A 20,058-nucleotide genomic window follows, 5' to 3' on the forward strand; every position below is an offset into this window, starting at 1 on the left:
CTTTTATATTGTTGACAATGACTATATAGTTTTATTAATATCCTTTAATTTACTTCCAACTTATTTTGATTTATTTATTTCAGAGCCATATGAAGATATTCTAACATTCTCTTATTTATAAAAAAAATTCATTACTTATTTTGATGTTACCCAGGTGGCAAAGAGATTTTTAGCAATTTTGGACATATTTTTGCTACATTTTCAAATGATCTGTCAAAATGACAAGAGTTTTGATAACACTTTCATAAATAATGCTGTGGCACATTATACTTGTTTCTATTTTCATTTAAAATTAATGATGTACTTTAAAACCCATACATTCTCTTTTAAAACAATTCATAACTGTATTAAGTTTGGGGTATTTTCCATTAATAATTCTTTTGTATTTAAACTTTACTTTTTTTTTTCCAACATCTTTATTGGAGTATAATTGCTCTACAATGGTGCATTAGCTTCTGCTGTATAACAAAGTGAATCAGCCATACGTACACACATATCTACTCACTCGCGTCTCCCTCCTACCCTCCCTATCCCACCCCTTTAGGTGGTCACAAAACACTGAGCTGATCTCCTTGTGCTATGCAGCTGCTTCTCACCAGCCATCCATTCTACATTTGGTACTGTATAAATGTTCATGCCACTCTCTCACATGGTCCCAGCCCACCTCTCTCCCTCCCCATGTCCTCAAGTCCACTCTCCACGTCTGCATCTTTATTCCTGTCCTGTCCCTAGGTTCTTCAGGACCCTTTTTTTTTTTTTGATTCCATATATATGTGTTAGCATATGGTATTTGTTTTTCTCTTTCTGACTTACTTCACTCTGTATGACAGACTCTAGGTCCATCAACCTCATTAAACTTTACTTTTAAAATATTTTTATGTATAATTTGAGAAATAATAAATTTGAAGCTTGTTATTTTTATTTGAGTCAATGTCACTGGTATTGCTTAGTTTTCTAGCTTATTTTAATAGTAAAGAATTCATACTTAGCATGCATGACTACGAATTAACTTTAAAATTCTCATTAAGAAATTCTAGCTTATGATAATTTTATTAAATGTTTAGCAGGTTAATTTTCTACACATATTCATTTGTAAATTTTATTATAAGTTATTGTTAGACATGTCTTTAGCCACCTCTACATATTTTATATTACTCTACCCAGATTTTTAAATCAGCCTTAGTGAGACACAATTTTAATACACTGAAATTTACCAGTTTTCACTGTAAAAGTCAACGTTTGCATACATTTGATAGTGACTAACAGAAAATTTCCATCACTCCCCAAATTTCATTTCCTTCCCCTTTAACTGTAAATGCTCTCTCCTCACATCTCTTAACCTGAAAAATGCTGATATTCTTTCTAAAATAATAATTTTGTCTTTTTAAAAATATTTTTTGTAAAAACAAAATCATATGCAGCCTTTTGTGTTTGGCTTCTTTTGCTTAGCATACTGCTTTAGAAAAGTGTCCATGTTGATGTTTATATCAATAATTTATTTTCTCTTATTGCCGAGTAGTATTCCATTGGATAGATATACTACAAATTATCTATTCGTCATATGAAGGACCTCTGGGTTCTTTCCTATTTGGATGTTATGAAAAAAGCTACCATGAACTTTCACTGCAATCTCTGTGTAGTTATAGGTTTTTATTTTTCTTTGTTATGCATTTAGGGATGGAATTATTGGGTCATATAAAAAGCACATGTTTAATCTTAAAACAAACTAACAAACTGTTTTCCTAGTTGCTTCACATCCATTCAAACACTGAGTCGTTTTTTAATATCAATCACTTCAATATGTACGTAGTTCTAACTCACTGTGGTTTTATTTTGCTATTCCCTAATGACTAATCTTATCAAGTATTTTTAAACATGCTTCTGTGGTGAAATGTCTGTTCAAATCCTTTTCTCATTTTATCTTTATTTTTTTTTTTTTACTTTTTTCTTATGCTGTCACAAAAGATATGCTCTTGAAATATTTTAGATTCAAACTCTTTTTCAGAAAAGCAACTTGCAAATATATTCTCCCAGTCTATGGCTTATTTTTCATTGGTTTCACACTGTCTTTTAAAGAGAAAAAAATGTTAAATTTATCATTTTATTTTATGCTTTTTATGTCTTAATTAAGAATGTTTTGCCTAACCAAAGTTAGCTAAGATTTCTTTTTCTAGAAGATTCATAAATATTTCCCTTACATTTAGGTTGATCTTTCATTTTGAGTTTAACTTCTGTATATATATATATATATATATACTTCTGTATATATTTTAAGGTTAGATTTGAAGCTAAATTTTTGCACATTAATATCCAACTGTCCCAGTAGTACCTGTTAAAGGGGTTAACCTTTCCTCCATCAAGCTGCCTTCAAAACTTTGTTAAAAATCAATTGAACATACAATTATTGGTCTCTATATGGATTTTGTATACAGTTCCAATGATCATGTCAATTTTAAACCCATGAAGACATTCCACAATGTCTTCAAGGCAGATAGTCTAAGTTCTCCTCTTTGATATTCTTTTTTCCCAAATTTTTTGGTTATTCTAGATCTGTTGAATTTCCATGAAATTTTGTAATTGTATTGACATTTTTTACCAAAAAAATAAAAAATAAAAAAGTCCTGTTGGTGTTTTAACTTGGAATTCTTTGAATCTATAGACGAATTTGGGGAGAATTGATATAATCCTAACAAAACTGGGTCTTGTAATCTTTGAGCATGGTTTATTCCTTTACTTTTTGTTTTCCTTAATTTTTCTCAGTAATACTCTGTGGATTCCCATGTACGGGTTTTGAACAACTTCTGTTAACTTTATCCCTAACATTTTCACATATTTGTTCAAATTATAAATGGTAAATTTTTTACTGTTAAATTTCCATTTTTCTTTAAGTATGTAAAATAAAATTGATACATATCTAATGACCTAGTAGTACACTATGGAATTCCTAACTCACATATAATTTCTAGCAGATTTGTTTTTTCACAGTTCGACTGAATTATCTGCATATGTTATAATAACCAGCAAATTGCACAATTTTACATTTTTGTTTCAATTTGTATGACTTTTCCTTTTCTTCTTGTCTTTTTTCACTTTCATGACCTCCTTAAGCATGATGTTGAATAGAAGTGGTGAGAGAAAACAAAATAGGTGAAAACAATCAGCATTACAATGTGCAAGATTTTAGCAGTTTTCCTTTATCAGGCTGAGGATGTGTTTTTCTAGTTCTAGTATACTGAGTTATTTTCATGAATGGATTTTGAATGTTATCAAATTTTTCCTGCATTTATTAATATGATTTGTGTTTTTTTCTTAGTGTGTTAATATAGTGAATTACATTTTTGATTTTTAAATGTTAGCACAATTTGCATTTCTTAGATAAATTTTACTTTGACTCATTCTCCTTTTTCATATATATTCATATATGTATATACATATGCAAAATTAGTTGACTGTAACATTTTTCTTTTGCCTTAAGAACTTTATTTAACATTTTTTGTAACACATGTGTACTGGAAATCAATTATTCCAGCATTTTTTCCTGAAAAAGTCTTATTTTGCCTTCCTTTCCAAGATACATTTTCCACATTATAATTTTAAGTTGATAACTGTTGGTTTTTCATTCCCCCTGTACTTTAAAGATACTCCTTTATTGTCTTTCAGCTTGCATACTTTCTGATTGTGGTTTTATTATCTTTGTTCCTTGTTTCTTTTGCTCTGGTTTTATGTTCAAAGACATTATCTTTATTAGTGGTTTCCAGCAATTTCATTCTTATAAGATTTGAAGTAGTTTTCTTGATGTTGTTATCTTTTTTAACTTTTTGGGTTTTTTGTGTTTATAGTTTTCATTGAAAGTTGGAAAATTTCAGCCATTATTTTTTCAAATAATTTTCTGTCCACCGTTTTTCCTGTAACTCCAGTTACATGTATAATACACTGATTGATATTGTTCTAAAGATCTGTTCATATGTAGTAGTTCTGTTAGTATTTTTGTTTCAGATTTTCTTTTCTTCTCTGTTTCATTTGGATAGTTTTATTTCTATGTATTCATATTCATTGATCTTTTATTATGAAGTTTCTAATCTCCTGTTAATATCTTCCAGTGTATTTTTCATTTCAGATAGGCTATTTCATCTCTAGAAACCCAATTTTATTCTTTTCTCATCTTCCATTTTGCTACTCATTATGTTCATTTTTTTCTATATCATCTTGAAAATATGGATTATACTTATGATAGATGTTTTAATGTTCTTTACTGTTAATTCTGTAATATTTTAAAATTCTGGGCTTGCTTCCATTTGCTGCATTTTCTCCTGAGTATTGATCATATTTGCCTACTTCCTTTCACGGTTGTTAGTTTTTGTTCGAATATAGGGCATTATGAATTTTTTGTTTTTGTTTCTTGTGTATTGTTGAGAGTCCTTTAAATATTGTTGGGTTTTGTTCTGGGACACATTTAAGATACTTGGGATCAGTCTGATCTTTTTAAGACTTGCTTTTTTTAAAAAAAAATTGTTCCTGTCTTTTATTTATTTGATTTTTTTAACATCTTTATTGGAGTATAATTGCTTTACAATGGTGTGTTAGTTTCTGCTTTATAACAAAGTGAATCAGTTACTAAGCTTTGTTAGGATGGTCAAGACAAAGCAGTATAAATTTAACTTGTCCTTATTACTAATGCAATACTATTTATATATTGAGGTCTATACACTATACCCTTTGTATTGTAAGTCTTTCCACTTTGGTTGGGACACTAACTTTTCCCAACTCTTTGTGAGCTACAAGCATTATTCCGCTTATTGCTTTCCAATACTTCTTTCCCTAACCTCAGATAGTGCCCTCTTATGCATGTAAAGTTCAGTTCTCAGACAAAAATGAGGGATTTCCCCAACACAAATATCCAGAGCTCACTCTCTGTCAATCTCTCTCCTCTCTAGAATTTTGCACTGTACATTTTATCCACCTTGGCCTTTCAAACTCCAGACTCTGTCTCCTCAACTCAGCAAGCACTCCAAGCTTTGACTGTTTCTCCACGCTCTGCATTTAAGTCTGGAAATTATCAAAGCCATAAGCTAGGGCAATAATGGGGCTCATCTCATTTATTTTTATTTATTCAAGAATCACATTCTTATACTGCCTATTTCCTGTTGCTCAATGTCTTAAAAATGGTTGTTTTATATATTTTGTCTGGTTTTCTAGGTGTTTTTCTTTTTATAGTTTGGAAATTTTTTTTTTCATTTATTCCACCTTCACTGCAAACAGAGACAGATTTTTTTAAAGTACCTATTTTTTATATTTCTAATTTTGCTATGTATGGTTTTTCATTAATGTTCATAACAAGAATATATCATAAATGTCAAGATGCAAAACTTCCTGGATTTAAATCTCTGCTTTGTCAATTTCTTATTTAGGTGATATTAGATGGGTTTCTGAACACTGTGTCTCAGTAACTCCTCATAGAGTTGTTGATATGATTAAATTAGTTAGCACTTATAAAGTACTTAAAACCATATCTGTCATATATTACTATCTTTAATTCTGTTATCCAGTCATTTACCTTTAAATCAGGAATTCAAAGCCAATTATCAGTATCAGTATGCTTGTTAATACATTTTGCATTTTGTCTTTATGATTTTTAGTTTATTTTTAAAATAAGTCATTTTAGTATTTTAATATAAAGTATTTCACAAATCTTGTGCTTCTATTTTTTAATGCATCATATACATAACCCTTAAGCTAAATAATGTATACATATAACCTCAGTGAATCTCCAGGACAACCCTATGGGAAAAATACTACAGATAGTTACACTCTACAAACATAGAGAATATGGTTTAAAATGGTTAAACAATTTCCCCAAGGTCCTACAGCTGTTTCACAAACAGTGGGATACAAACTCAGTTCTTTGTGATTCTAGAACCTGATCTGGTAGCAGCTATGTGATATTACCTTTATTAAATTTAATATAAGTAGAGTAAACATGAGTCCAGTTTTGCTTTACATGGTTCTGCTTCATATCTGTTATAGTGGCTTAATTTTTACAGTTCCCATCTATGGTTAACTTGCAAAAAATTCCAGCTTGTTTGATAAATTGTATGTTCATTCTATTTATAACAGGTATTATTGACTGATATGATTTATAATGAGTATCAAAAACCTAGGAAGAGATTTATACAGTTAAAGGAGGTGAAGTCTGCAATGTCATTTACCAGTGTTTCACTGATTTTTATCACTGTGACTTTTAGAGAAAAAAAAAATGACATAGTGATGACACAACAGAAATTTGTTAGAATTTAGCAATTTGTTATTTAGCAATCCCAGTTCTGCTGCTTGGTACCAAATGAGACAGATATTGAATGACAGAGATTAGATGAAGGAATGAACTTTGTCCAATACTCAACACTCCTTTCTTTCCTCTTCAGCTTTGGCTGAGATAGAAATACAATAATTAAATGTATTTAGCAAGAATCCATAATTGAGTGCTATTTCAGAGTTGGAAGACTAGAACAAAGAAAGATGTTAAGAGCAAGAGAAAATACATAGAACTAATATAAAAGAGAAGTGAATAGCTGACAAAGTTTTTAATCATATCAGAACCATACTTTTTTAAAAAAGAGAGAGCAGTAGACATAAAAATAATCCATTCATTCATTTCTGTCATTCCCAAACAGGTATAATAAAATATTTAGTATTATACTATGCAAATGTGGAAAAGATGGTGAAAACAAAGTAGAAAATGTTCTCAGAAGGAAGGTCACTGTGTTATTAAAGGTTGTCTAAATTATTTTATCTGTGAAGTGAAGGAAAACACTGGGCTTTTCAACTGAAGGAAGTACTGAATGATATGCTAGTAATTGATAAGTAGTTCAGGGACTGTCATGGAGTAAATGGTATAAAATTGTCTACTTTGCAGTTTCTGTCATGCTGTTCCTTTTGCTTGGAAATATTCCTTCAAATATGTGTATGGCTTTCCTTATCTCGATCACTGAAAAGTCACCTTCTCAGTGAGGTCTTCCACAGTCACCCTATTTAAATTGCTAAATCCTGTGCACACACAGCTCCTAGCTTCCTCTCTGTATTTGCCCACTTACCACATAATTCCACCTAATATGGTATATATTTTTCTTGTTCATGATCTCAAACCTACTAAAATGTGAAGGCCATGCAAGCAGGGATTTATGTTTATTTTGCTCACTACTAATTACCAATACACATATCAGTACCTGGTATGGTTCAGTAAATTCCAGTTGCATGCATGAAGAATGAAAGAAGAATTAATTCTGCTTCACTCCAAATGGTTGAACAAAATTTGGAGGATAAATTGGAGGTTGGCAGGTTAGGTTCATCACGTGAAACATCAGAGCTGCAATCTGTCTTTTTATGAGTTAGTAGCTGCTTCGACCATGACTATAATATTCCTGAAGTGACCTATGAACAACTGACAAGAATACTTTTAAGACTCACAGACTGGATGAGAGGTTGAATTTTGAGCTTTGTTTCCTTTAACACAGAGAAAATCTGATGATGTAGGGAAGCTATAAAAAGATATTCAAAGCACTACAACTTACAATAATAAAATAAATTATGTCTGTCCCATTTAATCTTGGGGCTTGCTAGTTTATTTCTGTTATTGTATCTAACCTGAAAGACTAGCTTTTATGCAACCTGAAAGATAAAGACTGAACCAACAGGAAAGGTGAAGAAGGTCTGGACTCTGGGAGTTAGGGTTGAGGACAATAATCATTCAGGAGGAGCAGTAGCCCATGGAGCCTTTTCTGCAATTTTTAGTAACACAGATATGGTTTAGAATATAGATGCTTGTTCCGAGAGAGAAGAAAGGACCGTTTTATATGTCTTTATTTCTCTAACACTTTTGAATGTACAAAATCATTTTTGGATGTTTAATATTACTCTAAAATTTAACTGACTCAGTGAAAGAGTTTGAGAAAATGAAATAATTTGAGCTCAACAGTACAACTTGAAACAGCAAAGACCTGCGTGTGTTGTTGTGTCAATCCCCTTGATACAATAGCTCTGCCAATTTACTTGAAAAATGTGCAGGCTTGTACTTCCAGCTCATCTTAAGAGAGAACAGTTTGGATGCAGCACCTTACAAATCTTCCAGACCATTAGCTCACCTATTTCTGCTTCACCTATAAAAAGATATTTTGCACTGTGCTTCTCTAAAGCACACAGAAACAGAATGAGTTATATGCTTAACATTTTTAACATTCAGGAAAATAAAACATTAATTTGTTTTTTTCCATAGAACCATTGCATGTTAGGCTCAGTTCTTTTTTATCTATTATCTCATAAATATGTCTGTGGTTTTCCAACTATGCCAAAAGCAAAACATTTGGTGATTCATTATAGGGATGCAGGCCTCATACCCTACATATTTTTAGAGAAGAAAAACCCTTTTGGCAATGAAATAATGTTCATCATTACCCTGAGGTGAATTTTGTTTACATTGTATTAAATTGAACGGAGAAAGATTGTACATGAGACATGGTAGGTTTGTTAAGAGGAAAATAAACACATTGAATTTTAAGGTGAACTTTTTCACTTGAACCTTTATTTCTGACAATCAATAGTCTTGGAGAATAACACTTTAATGAGGTCTTAATAAAATATATGTGTTCAATAATGTGTTGTGACCACACTTCATTTTATTTCTAACAACATGACAAGTATTGTGGATAGTGAACTTGCCTATATAATTTCTAATTCTCACAGCAACTCAGCCAAATAGATATCACAGTCTTTGTCTTATAGAATAAGGTTAATTCGGAGGAGATCAGTTAGCTAAAAGAAAAGCATGACCAGCATTGCAACTATGCCTTGCTGATTTCATCAGTTAGAATATGTTTTTATGAGTAGTTACTGATAGCACTCCTATATTATATTTAGAGTGAAAATTAGAGAATGCAAAGAAAGAAAAAGTAATAAAGAACCTAGAAATATATATGTATGTATACATTTTATTAATAGTTATAACTATTAATTAAATTATAAATTGAAAACATATATTTTATGTAGAAATTAAGGTGGAAAATATTTCAAGAAAGAAAATCACTCTTCTGATTAAACCCATGTATAGAGATGTGAATATTTCCCAATTCAGCTCAAATATTTAATTTTGAGTCCATGTTGAGATTGCTAGTTGAAATTTTTCTTAATGTCTAAACTAGAAAAAAAATTAAGCATTACTGGAAATATATTGAAATAGTTTACTAATTTATACTATGTTTAAAAATGCCAACTTATAATTATAAATCAAAAATATTTATGAGAACTGTCACACAAATATAGGCAACAAGTAAGTCTACCGTAGGTGATTTAAAGGTGAAGGAGAGGTGGTTTCTGCTATCAAATGTAAAGAGCTTGGAAGCCATTTCTTCTGTCCTCTTCACAAGTAAAAGCTCAAAAAGCTGAAAATCTACAACTTTCTTATATCCATTAGAATATTAAGGTCATGGGTACACTGCCAACCTGAAAAACTGGAGAAAGAGCCAAGTACAAAGAATCACAGCCTATGGTAAGCTAGATTGCTGGAGATTCAGCGTGAACTAGAGTTAAAACTATTGAGACCCAGTCCAGGGGGCTCCCACACTTTTGTGAGTTTCACCTCCAAGAGCTCTATCAGGTTATCACAGGTAAGATCAGAGAAATATCCTCTTATGCTCAGGCTGGCAGAGGGGAAAAGTAGCTATTTTTTAAATAAATTAAGGGGAAAAGTAATCATTTTAATATAAGCTTAAAGTCCTCTGTTCTCCTTAACAAAGTTGACATACCAAACTGTCCACGTCTTGAGAGATAGTCCCATTCTCCTACAATATTAGTAAATAGAATTCCTGTTTTTCAGTTAAGAAAGCCAAAATAAACGTAACTACTTATATGTGTTTTCAAATCCCTTGAAAACAAGTCATGATTTAAATCTCTATTTTTTTTCTAAAACATGATTCTATTGTTCAGCATAAATGCTGTATAAACTATAGTTTTTGTTAAGCAGTAAAAGATACTATTTAAGAGCAAAAGCTGGAGTCAAATTGCCTGATTTCAAATCAGACTCTTCCGTTTCCTAGTTGTGTGAACTTGGCCAAGCTGTTTAACTTCTCTGCTTTTTATTTTTCTCATTTGTACAATATGATGTACAGTGTACCTCACACAGTGTAATATTATCTACCTTGTAGGGTTGCTGTGAGGATTTGAGTGGGTTAAAGCTTAAAAATTACCTAAAACAGTTCTGGGCACATAGAAAGAGCTAAATACATATTTGCTGCTGTCCCTATTGTTACTACTGTTGTTGCTGTAGTTGTTTTGATCCTAATGGCTAACAAGTTGACTCCTGTTCATATAATCAGCAGGAACCTGCCCTCATCATCCCATAGCATGTTAATCACTGCAAATGTTGTTTATTTAGTAGTTATGTTTGTACTGGGAGCCCTTCAATAGTTTATACCTGTTACCAAATAATATCTTGCTTTGGGGACAGAGATCCATACTGTTTTGTGACAGTCACTACCATCTCCTTAAGCACTCAGTTTTGAAGTTATCTTTCTCAATTGAGACATATGCAAATATTATGTATACTTATTATGCAATTAAACCCCAAATGACTGCCACTGCACATCAGCTTGTCATATTTTTTCCAAGCAAGATAGCATAGGTGTACTGTCAGCTTTATGACAAGAATGCAGCAGAGCTATGCATCCTCTGGGAAGTTTGCTATAACTACTTAAATTTCTTACACATAAAATCCTAAGAATTTCTCCAGAAGAAAGCGAAAATCAAATCTTTAACCATCATGCCTTCTATTCTCTGCTTTATCTTCACGTTTCTGTGAATCTTGATTTAGAATAAGTGCATCATTAATCTTTAACATATCGATGCAGCAACACAATTAGAGTCAAATAGAATAATGAGTGGCATTAAACAAACAGAGGAGCACATCCAAGAATGCATTCAACAACTACATAGGCTGCATAATTACACACACCCACTAATTTGCGCAGATCCAGACTTTTAAGTCTTTGTTGAAAAGCAAGGTTGTTAAACCTTTTCTATAACAGGCCAGATAGCAAATATGTTCTGCTTTGTGGGCACTGTGATCTCTATTACAACTACCCAACACTGTGACATGAAAGTAACCACAGACAATACAGAAATGAATGAGCATGGATTTTCTAATAAAATTTTATTTACAGACACTGAGTTTTCATTACACATAATTTTCATGTGTATCACATATTATTCTTTTCAAAAATTTTGTCCAGTAATTAAAAATGCAAAACAATTCATAGCTCACAGACCATACAAAAACATGTGGCGGGCTCAATTTGGCCCAAAGGTTATTTTTTCCTCACCCTTGATATACAGGACTCAGTATATTTTAAGGTTAACAACTTAATCTAAGTACTGCAACCATGACCTAGATCAACTACTAAAATAAATATCTCAAGGCATGGATTATAGTATTGGCTTTATTTTCATGATTTATTTAATTGGGTTTCTACTTTGATATCAGAAATAATGTGTTATAATTTCACAACCACCATTTACAAATTTGATACCCTTGAATGAAAACATAACCTCTGTTAATCTCTGTTTCTCAAAATGCAAAATCTAGCAGATGAATTATATCAGTACTGCCAAACTATCACTGTGCATCAGAATCATCTGTGAAGAAACCAAGACCTAGCACTAAGAGATGTGGCTTCAGGAGGTGATTTCAACCTATAGCCAGGGTTGAAAACTGTTGGTTACTGATATCCAGATCTCTTCCTGCTTCATAAGTCTAAGGATTTACATTCTGTATACTTCACATGGATGTAGTACTCAACAGCAATGTAGTATTATTTCAGAGAATATTGATTTAAATAATCAGTGGAAACCCTCTGCAAAAAAAAAAAATCCAGAACTATTTAATTTCTCTTTCTTTATGGTGGCAAAAAAGAAAAATATATTTCACTTCTGTTAACTTACTAGGGAGATGGATAGAAGAGAAAGACAAAATATATAAATAAAGCAAAGCAAAGAAACAATCATACATATTTTCTATCTCAATAAGTAGATCATAGAAACTCCAAAGGAGAAAAAAGCAACAGTCTAAAAATCTGTGCTTTTCTTAATGTTTCTCTGAAACTCTTATTTCTGCACTTTAGGGTACTTTGGATGATTATATCATTTTTCTGCTTCCAATATCACTATTTTAAAGACTGTTAATACAAATATGCAAAAAGATAATGTACAATATCACAGTATGGCTCATTTGTTTTTAACTTTTAACATTTTCCACTGTAAATATATTGTCTACACTTACCTACTTGATTCAATTGTCAGCTGTCAAATTTCAAAAAAATTGTCATCAGAAAAAACAAATGATCAAGCAAAACTTAGTGTTTTGGACTTCTTGTAAGTAATGGAGAAACACACACATGCGCACGTACACACACACACATGTGCACGTACACACACGCACACACACACACATACTCCTTAACAGAGCTTCAGTAATGTCACAACCTTTGAAAGTTTGAGGAGATGTTTAGGATTTCATGATGTGGGCTGAGTGATTTTAAGATGGGTCTTTCAAAGCAGGAAACTGGTTGAATTAAGGGAAATTTTATGAATTAATGGGTTTGAACAGTGAAGAATGATTCTCAAAAAGAGTTTTAGTAAGCTATTGAAGTTGATTCGGTCTTTTCTTAAAAAATAAATATTCCTATGAATAAATACCTAAGTTATTTTTGCTTGCTTTCAGTACTGTTTAACACAGTGGCACATAAATATGCTTAGCATCTGTATTACACAAGGACAGAAAAATATGCCTGGCTTATCACAAGGAGAGAAAAGTATGCTCATATTAATTCTCACTGACCCTTTTGGTGATGCTTTAGGCTAAACTGAAATATAGACCATTATGTTATGGGGATATGGTTAATATAGATCAACACCACTTTTTGCTGTGTCAGGGTCTCTGCAGTAGGCAGAAACACACACTCCCCAAAAAGATGTCCACTTCTTAAACTCCACAACTTGGAAATATGTTACATTATATAGAAGAGTAAGTTAAAGTTACAGATGGATTTAAATTTACTAATCAGCTGATCTTAAAAATAGGAAAATTATTCTGGATTATCTAAGTTGGCACAATATAATCTTCTTTAGAATAGAAGAGGAGGAGGGAAAACTTCCAGCATGACAGTGTGAGGAGCTCTGGGGCTCCCGCCACAATGAAACTAGTGAAAATTATTAAACAAACTAACAAAAAACAAAACAAAAACCTTCCTGAGGAGCAACATCATGGGTATAGCAACATTAGGTGGGGGAAATAGATGTCATTAAAATAATCCAGTCCTGAAGTGGGGGAGACCAGTAGTACCCAAAGTTGCCATAATACACTATTTATAATGTCCAGCTTGCAACAAGAAAGTATAAGGGATGCAATATAAATCAGGAAGTAGGGCACATACGTTGGAGCAAAAGAAGGCAACAGAAACTGTGTGTGTGAGCAGCCAGATGTCACATTTAACAGGAAAAGCTTCAAGGCGCTCATTATAAATATGTTCATGTAAATAAATGGAACTATGAATTAAAAAGTAAAGGAAGATATGACAATGTCACAACAAAAATAGAATATCACTGAAGAGATAGAAATTATATTAAAGAAAAAAATGGAAATTCTGGAGCTGATAAATACAGTAACTGAAGTGAAATGTACACCAGATGGGGTCAACAGTAGACTTGAACTGACAGAAGAAATAATTAGCAAACTTGAAGACAGATTGATAGAGATTGTACCAGCTTAAGAAGAAAGACAAGAAAAAAAGAATGAAGAAAAATCAATTACCCCTCAGGGAAATGTGGGACACCCATTAAGTTGTATCAATATACATGTAATGGAGGGAAAAGAATGAGAGGAGAGAAAAAAAGGAGGAAAAAGATTCAAAGAAATAATGGCTGGAAACTTCCCAATCTTATTAGAAAACACTGGCTTACACATCCAGGAAGTTCAATGAATTCCAAGTAGGAAATTGCAAAGATATGCACAAATAGACACATAATAGTAAAAATGCTGAAAGTCAAAGACAAGAAGAAAATTCAAATCATTGACTTGTTGCTTTAAATGAGTTAAATGTATGGTAAATGAATTCTCTTAATAAAACTTTTAAAAAGTAAATAAAAGAGGGAGGAAAAGGCAGAGTCACCTAAGGAGATATGATGATAGAAATAAGGTTGGAGTGATATGATGTAAGGAAAACTCAACTTGCCCTTACTGACTTTGAAGATGGATGAAGGGGGCCATGAGCCAAAGAAACTAGGAAGCCTTCATTGTCTGGAAAAGTCAAGGAAATGAATTCTCTGCTAGATATTCCAGAATGAAACACAGACTACCACCTCCTGCATTTTACCCATTGAGAACAGTGTTGGGTTTCTGACTTACAGAATTGTAAGATACATTTGTGTTGTTTTAAGCCACAGATTGTGCTAATTTGTTATGGCAGCCATAGGAAACTAATACAGACCAACTGTGATGGTCATTTTAATATGCCAACTTGGATAAGCTACAGTCTCAAGTTACTCAATAAGACATTAAACTAGGTGTTGCTGTGAAGATATTTTGTAGAAGTAGTTACAGTCAATAATCACTTGACCTTAAAGACTGCAGATTATTCTAGATAATCAGAGTGAGACTGATCTTGATTCATCAAAAAACATTAAAAACAGAGCTGAGGTTTCCCTGAAGAAGAAGAAATTTCACCTGTGAACAACTTCAGTCTATGCCTGAGAGTTTAAATCTACCCTTCCTGAATCCCGCCTCAGATTTTGGATTTGCCTAGCCAGTCCCCAAAACCACATTAGCCAGTTCCCTATGACTCATCTTTAAATGTACATCTTCTACTGATTCTGGTTCAACCCTAATTGATACAGGCACATTTGAAGCGCTTCATGGTAGCCGTTTCAACATCTATTTGTGTCAAATTTGTTGGATGATCATTTGTTGGAAATTTCCATGGGACAACAGCTGCATAGCATTTATGACAATGACTGAGCAATAGGATTTAAGTCTCTGGTGGTCACACACTTGAACACGGAAGCCCAGAAAAATACTAAGAGACGGAATATAACCAGAGCCCACAGCTTATTTCTAAGATAGGAACAAAGAGATTTCAAATTATAGCCAGAGAACAGATTCCCTTCTTTATATGAAGTGCTCTCAGAACCAGATTTAACCAAATTAATTTAACTGGCTATTAACCAAATCACCTAATTTCACTTCTTTGTTTCATAGATCTTTCTTGTTATATTAAAGTGACTTGAGAAATCTGTATGGATACAAGCAAAACATTCTTCCTAAGATAAGATATAGTCTACTCTCACATACCACTGATATATCTAAATCAGCTTTATTTTGAACCACTGGATTGTCGAATTTCATGACAAAGTTTTCTAAAGTCATAGTGATATTGTCTAGTTCTTCTATTCTATGAACTATAGCATTCAGAATTTTATTCACTTTTGGAAACTTAAAACATTAAATTAAGGAAAAAGATTATTTTTCACTCATAAAAATTTTGAAAATCAAGTTCCAATTTTTTTGTTCTTGATTTGAATTACATATATCTATATACATATATATGTATATCTATCTATCTACATATATATTATATATATATATATATATATGTGTGTGTGTGTGTGTGTGTGTGTGTGTGTAAAAAGGGAAACTGAGAGACCAGAAGAGACATTGGGTGAAAAAATTGACCCTGGGTGAAATCAGGTAGTCATCAGAAAACAGGTCTCTTGCAGAAAGCAGCCAATAGGCTGTATGCCTCAAATCCAGTACCGGTCATTCATGACTGTTCAGTGATTTATTTTCAGCCAAAAATACCACATATTTTAATGTCTAATATTATTTTAATGACTTTCTACCACCATCAAGAGTGATCCATTATCAAGCAGTGTTACTTGAAATACAGAAGACTTCAGGTAGATATAAAGAAAAATGTTTGGGGTTAAGAATTTGTAATGTAGCTCTCTTGTAAGATCTATGACAGTAATACAGTCTCCAAGTATATATCATCTATATCCTACTTTTTCTTTAGGTCTATTTCTCTAATAGCTCAGTTTAAAAATCTAGCTGCTACAAAGGTTCACTTTGGAGATATGATGTGATAGAATATTATGGATTTTTTGGTTTTCTGACCTGCTGTATTTGTCATCTCAAAAATATTTTGTTGTTCAAGTCTGCCTATCCAAGATACAAACTTACTTATAAAAAGGAACTGTTATCAAAAGAAACTAGTTGCCATCCAAAGGAAGCTAAGAACAGAATTGGTTGTTAGTTTATTTTTATATTTTAGCAAAAGCTCAGGAAATTGTAGCAGGGTATGTAACAAGTAGTAATTAAGTGTGCACAAAGCAATGCAATGTTAAGGATAAGGACTTTAAAGATATAGATATAATAATTAAGAGGCAACAGGTGTTTATTAAAAGTTCAGAACCTCGGGCTTCCCTGGTGGCACAGTGGTTGAGAATCTGCCTGCTAATGCAGGGGACACGGGTTCGAAGCCTGGTCTGGGAAGATCCCACGTGCCGCGGAGCAACTAGGCCCGTGCGCCACAACTACTGAGCCTGCGTATCTTGAGCCTGTGCTCCGCAACGAGAGGCCACGATAGTGAGAGGCCCGCTCACCATGATGAAGAGTGGCCCTCTCTTGCCACAACTAGAGAAAGCCCTCGCACAGAAACGAAGACCCAACACAGCCAAAATAATTAAATAAATAAATAAACAAATGTGGGTTTTTTAAAAAAAAAAAAAGTCCAGAACCTTAAACCTGCAAATAGCAAAGAAAATATTTAGGAAGGTAAAGAATAAGAACATGCAAATTAAAGTGTGACAATATATGTCTCTGATTATCTGGATCATGTTCTGTGTTCCTTGGATCAATGACTTGGTGCAACCATCAACTTGATACAAAAATCTTGGGTTGAAGCTTCTCTTTCTCAATAGTGTCTGCTTCTGGAATATTTCTAAGAATCCTCAGCTTAAGGTCTTTTGTTAAAACAGTTTTCTATGATTGCAGTATGACTTCTGTTCTAATTGTGCGAGTGCATCCAGGAAACAATAGCATTCCTAGAGTTTTTACTTCTGTGCTGACTAGTTACAGTACTTAATAAGCTATCTTACATTAGAGTTCAACAATGCTATCCGATGTTTCTTCCAGAAGGTAAGAGCTCAATATTTAAGACCATCCAAGTGTTGTTCAGGAGGATATTGAAGAAAAACTATCAGTTAATGATAAGACCACGTGAATTCCATGAGTCCCTTGTAGTATTAGGAAATATCTGATTGCGTTAAGGAGGATCCAGAATCAGAGATAAAATGCCTAAGTATAAAAGGTAGCCTACTACTAATTCAGAAAGGAAGAGTCAGTGAACTCCTGAAAATAGCTAATTTTATTGTCATTAAAAACAATGTCAATACCATTTGAATTCCTATAATGTCTGAAAGCTTTGTTGATTCTAGTTCTAGTTTAAAAATTCATTTTTTACTGCTACCATTCTGACAATTGGGGATAATATGGGCAGTGAAGTTCCTCAATAAGCAGCAAAATGTTGAAAATCTCTTTAGTGACAGTCCCAGTAAAATAGGTGTCTCTGTCACTGGTGGGGTAGGGTGGAATCCCCAGGTTTGGAAAACAGAATCAAGTAATATCATTGCCAGTATTAAACTCAGCTTTCTGGCAAGGAAAAGCTTTCATCCATCACTAGAATAAGAATACACTGACCAAGCAAATTCAAAACCTATTGTTGTGGAATATGGTATGAAATTTACTTGTAGATATTGAAAGGACTCTAAGATTTGAGCTCTTATGTATGTCTTTTCCTTTCTTATGCTGGTGACTAGTGAGACATTCATCGGAGACAACATCAGCAAATTTAGTCAAACTTTCCAGCAATGCCAGTTGAGTACAGTGGCCAATTTGTCCTTGCTATAATGGATGATTTCATTATTTTTTTTTATTTGAGATTCTCTGGTGCCAACAAACGGCCATCCTGAAAGTGCCAGTGATCATTCTCTTTTAATCTGCAAATATTTTTTTTTCCAATATCCCTTTCTGACACTAGAGTTAAAAATGGTATTTTATAATACTCACTTTAGACCTTTCACATGAGTGTTGCCTGTCTAAAAATATGATCAGTCAGGACGTTTTTTTAACATTCATATGATCTCTTTTTGAATGAGTTATATCTATATTAGCCACCTCCTTGGACAGTTTAGAGGATTTAAAAGTACTCCCTATTGACAAATTTTACTTGTGATCCTGTATAAGATCAAACACAATTACTTACAAGCATTCCAAAATCAGGGACTACTTGGTATATATATCTGCTATTGGTGTATATTTTAATTCCCTTATCTATGTTAGTGAACAATGAAATCTGCGACCTGGGAAGATTTTTCCTTGGTAAGGAGTCATGTTCTAGGGGTGAGTCGAGATCTGTTGAGGCATATCTGACCTGATATTCTTCTTTATCAATTTTAAACTAGGATCCATCAACAAGTGAAATTAAATCTGGATTTCTTTATAAGAGCTTCTAATAAGTCTGTTCAGAGCCGGGCAGTTTTTCAGACAAATACTAGAAAGTTATGTTTTCTTTTGTTTAGGTAATCGAAAAAGAATAGCAGGATTTAAAGTTTTACAAATGGAAATTGATGAAGAGAAAATAATAAGATTTTATAGGATAAAGCATCGTATTTTTTTAGAAAAAGTGTGCATTTTCAGTAAGTAAAAAAAATTGCACAGCACTAAGGACCATGTAGTTTAGGGGTAACTTTAAAATAAGGCAGCACTGGGTTTTACTAGTTCAGATGTAGCTACTATTACATTGAGGCAAGGTGTGGAAATTTCTGCCACGAGTCCAAGTGAAAGGCTGTGGTGAGCTATTGATCATTGGTGATTTCCATAAAATTGAGTCATTGTATCAAGGGTTTCTCCAGATCACTCTACCAATAGGTAGATAAGCCTGTGATTATAAGGTCGGCTCAAGGTTGGAAGTTGTTGAAGTGCTAATTTTAAATTGCATAATCTTTAACCATTTTTATGGTTCCTAAGGAAGAATTTTCTAAGTTACTAAGGACCTGGCTAAGTCAAATATAAGCATGATAATTGCAGAAAATTTGGGAACCCATTTCTTACAGGAACCAATGGGATTCAAAAAAATTGTCTTAATTATCTTTAAGAGACCAGGAGTGTTTGAATTGTTTGTAATCTGTCAGAAGTGAGGTGAATATCTCCCTGGGCTATATCATGTCCTTTTATATAAAAATGTAAAGTTTCCTTTGGAAATTTAAAATCCTTTTGGAATTCAAACAATAACTAGATAAATATAATCAATGTGCTCATTTCATGATTAGAACGTAGCAATTGGCCATCCACATAAGGTTACTTAAGTTTTTAGGAATTCAAATAATTCTTTATCTTGTATAAAGAATTGTGTAAAAGGAAATGGATACTGAGTGATCTGAATACACTGCTGATGTTCCCAGGAAAAAGCAAACATGTATCGACTATTTACCTGAAGGGGACTAGAGAAGCTATAACATAGGTCAACAATTATAATGTAGCACAGAAGATAAAATAGTATTTACATTCAATACCACAAGGAAGTGTAGTATGACTATTTTGTTATGGCCCTGGGGTGCTTAATACTTCAATAGCCTTTTCAGATGGGTTTCTTTATGGGAGGATATGATTATTACATAGATAGGTGCAAAGTATGATGATCCTCTACAAGGCTTTCAAATATTAGTTTTATTTTCTTCTTTAATTTCTAGTTTTAAAGGGTGTTGTGCAAGCTTGCATAAAGTTGTTGATGCATCAATCTGTACCTTTGTAGGTTCAGCCCCAATGATTATGTAGATGTCAGTAGAAATTTAGCTTGCAAAGTGTTCACCATTTTATGGAGCTCTTCAGTTTGGCTTGACTTATACGCATGGGTGCTGTTAAGGCAGTGTCCAAAATAGCTATGGCCTGAGTATAAATTGGACTGT

Source organism: Neophocaena asiaeorientalis, unplaced genomic scaffold, assembly GCF_003031525.2.
Source record: "Neophocaena asiaeorientalis asiaeorientalis breed wild unplaced genomic scaffold, Neophocaena_asiaeorientalis_V1.1 scaffold55, whole genome shotgun sequence".
Classification (NCBI taxonomy): Eukaryota; Metazoa; Chordata; class Mammalia; order Artiodactyla; family Phocoenidae; genus Neophocaena; species Neophocaena asiaeorientalis.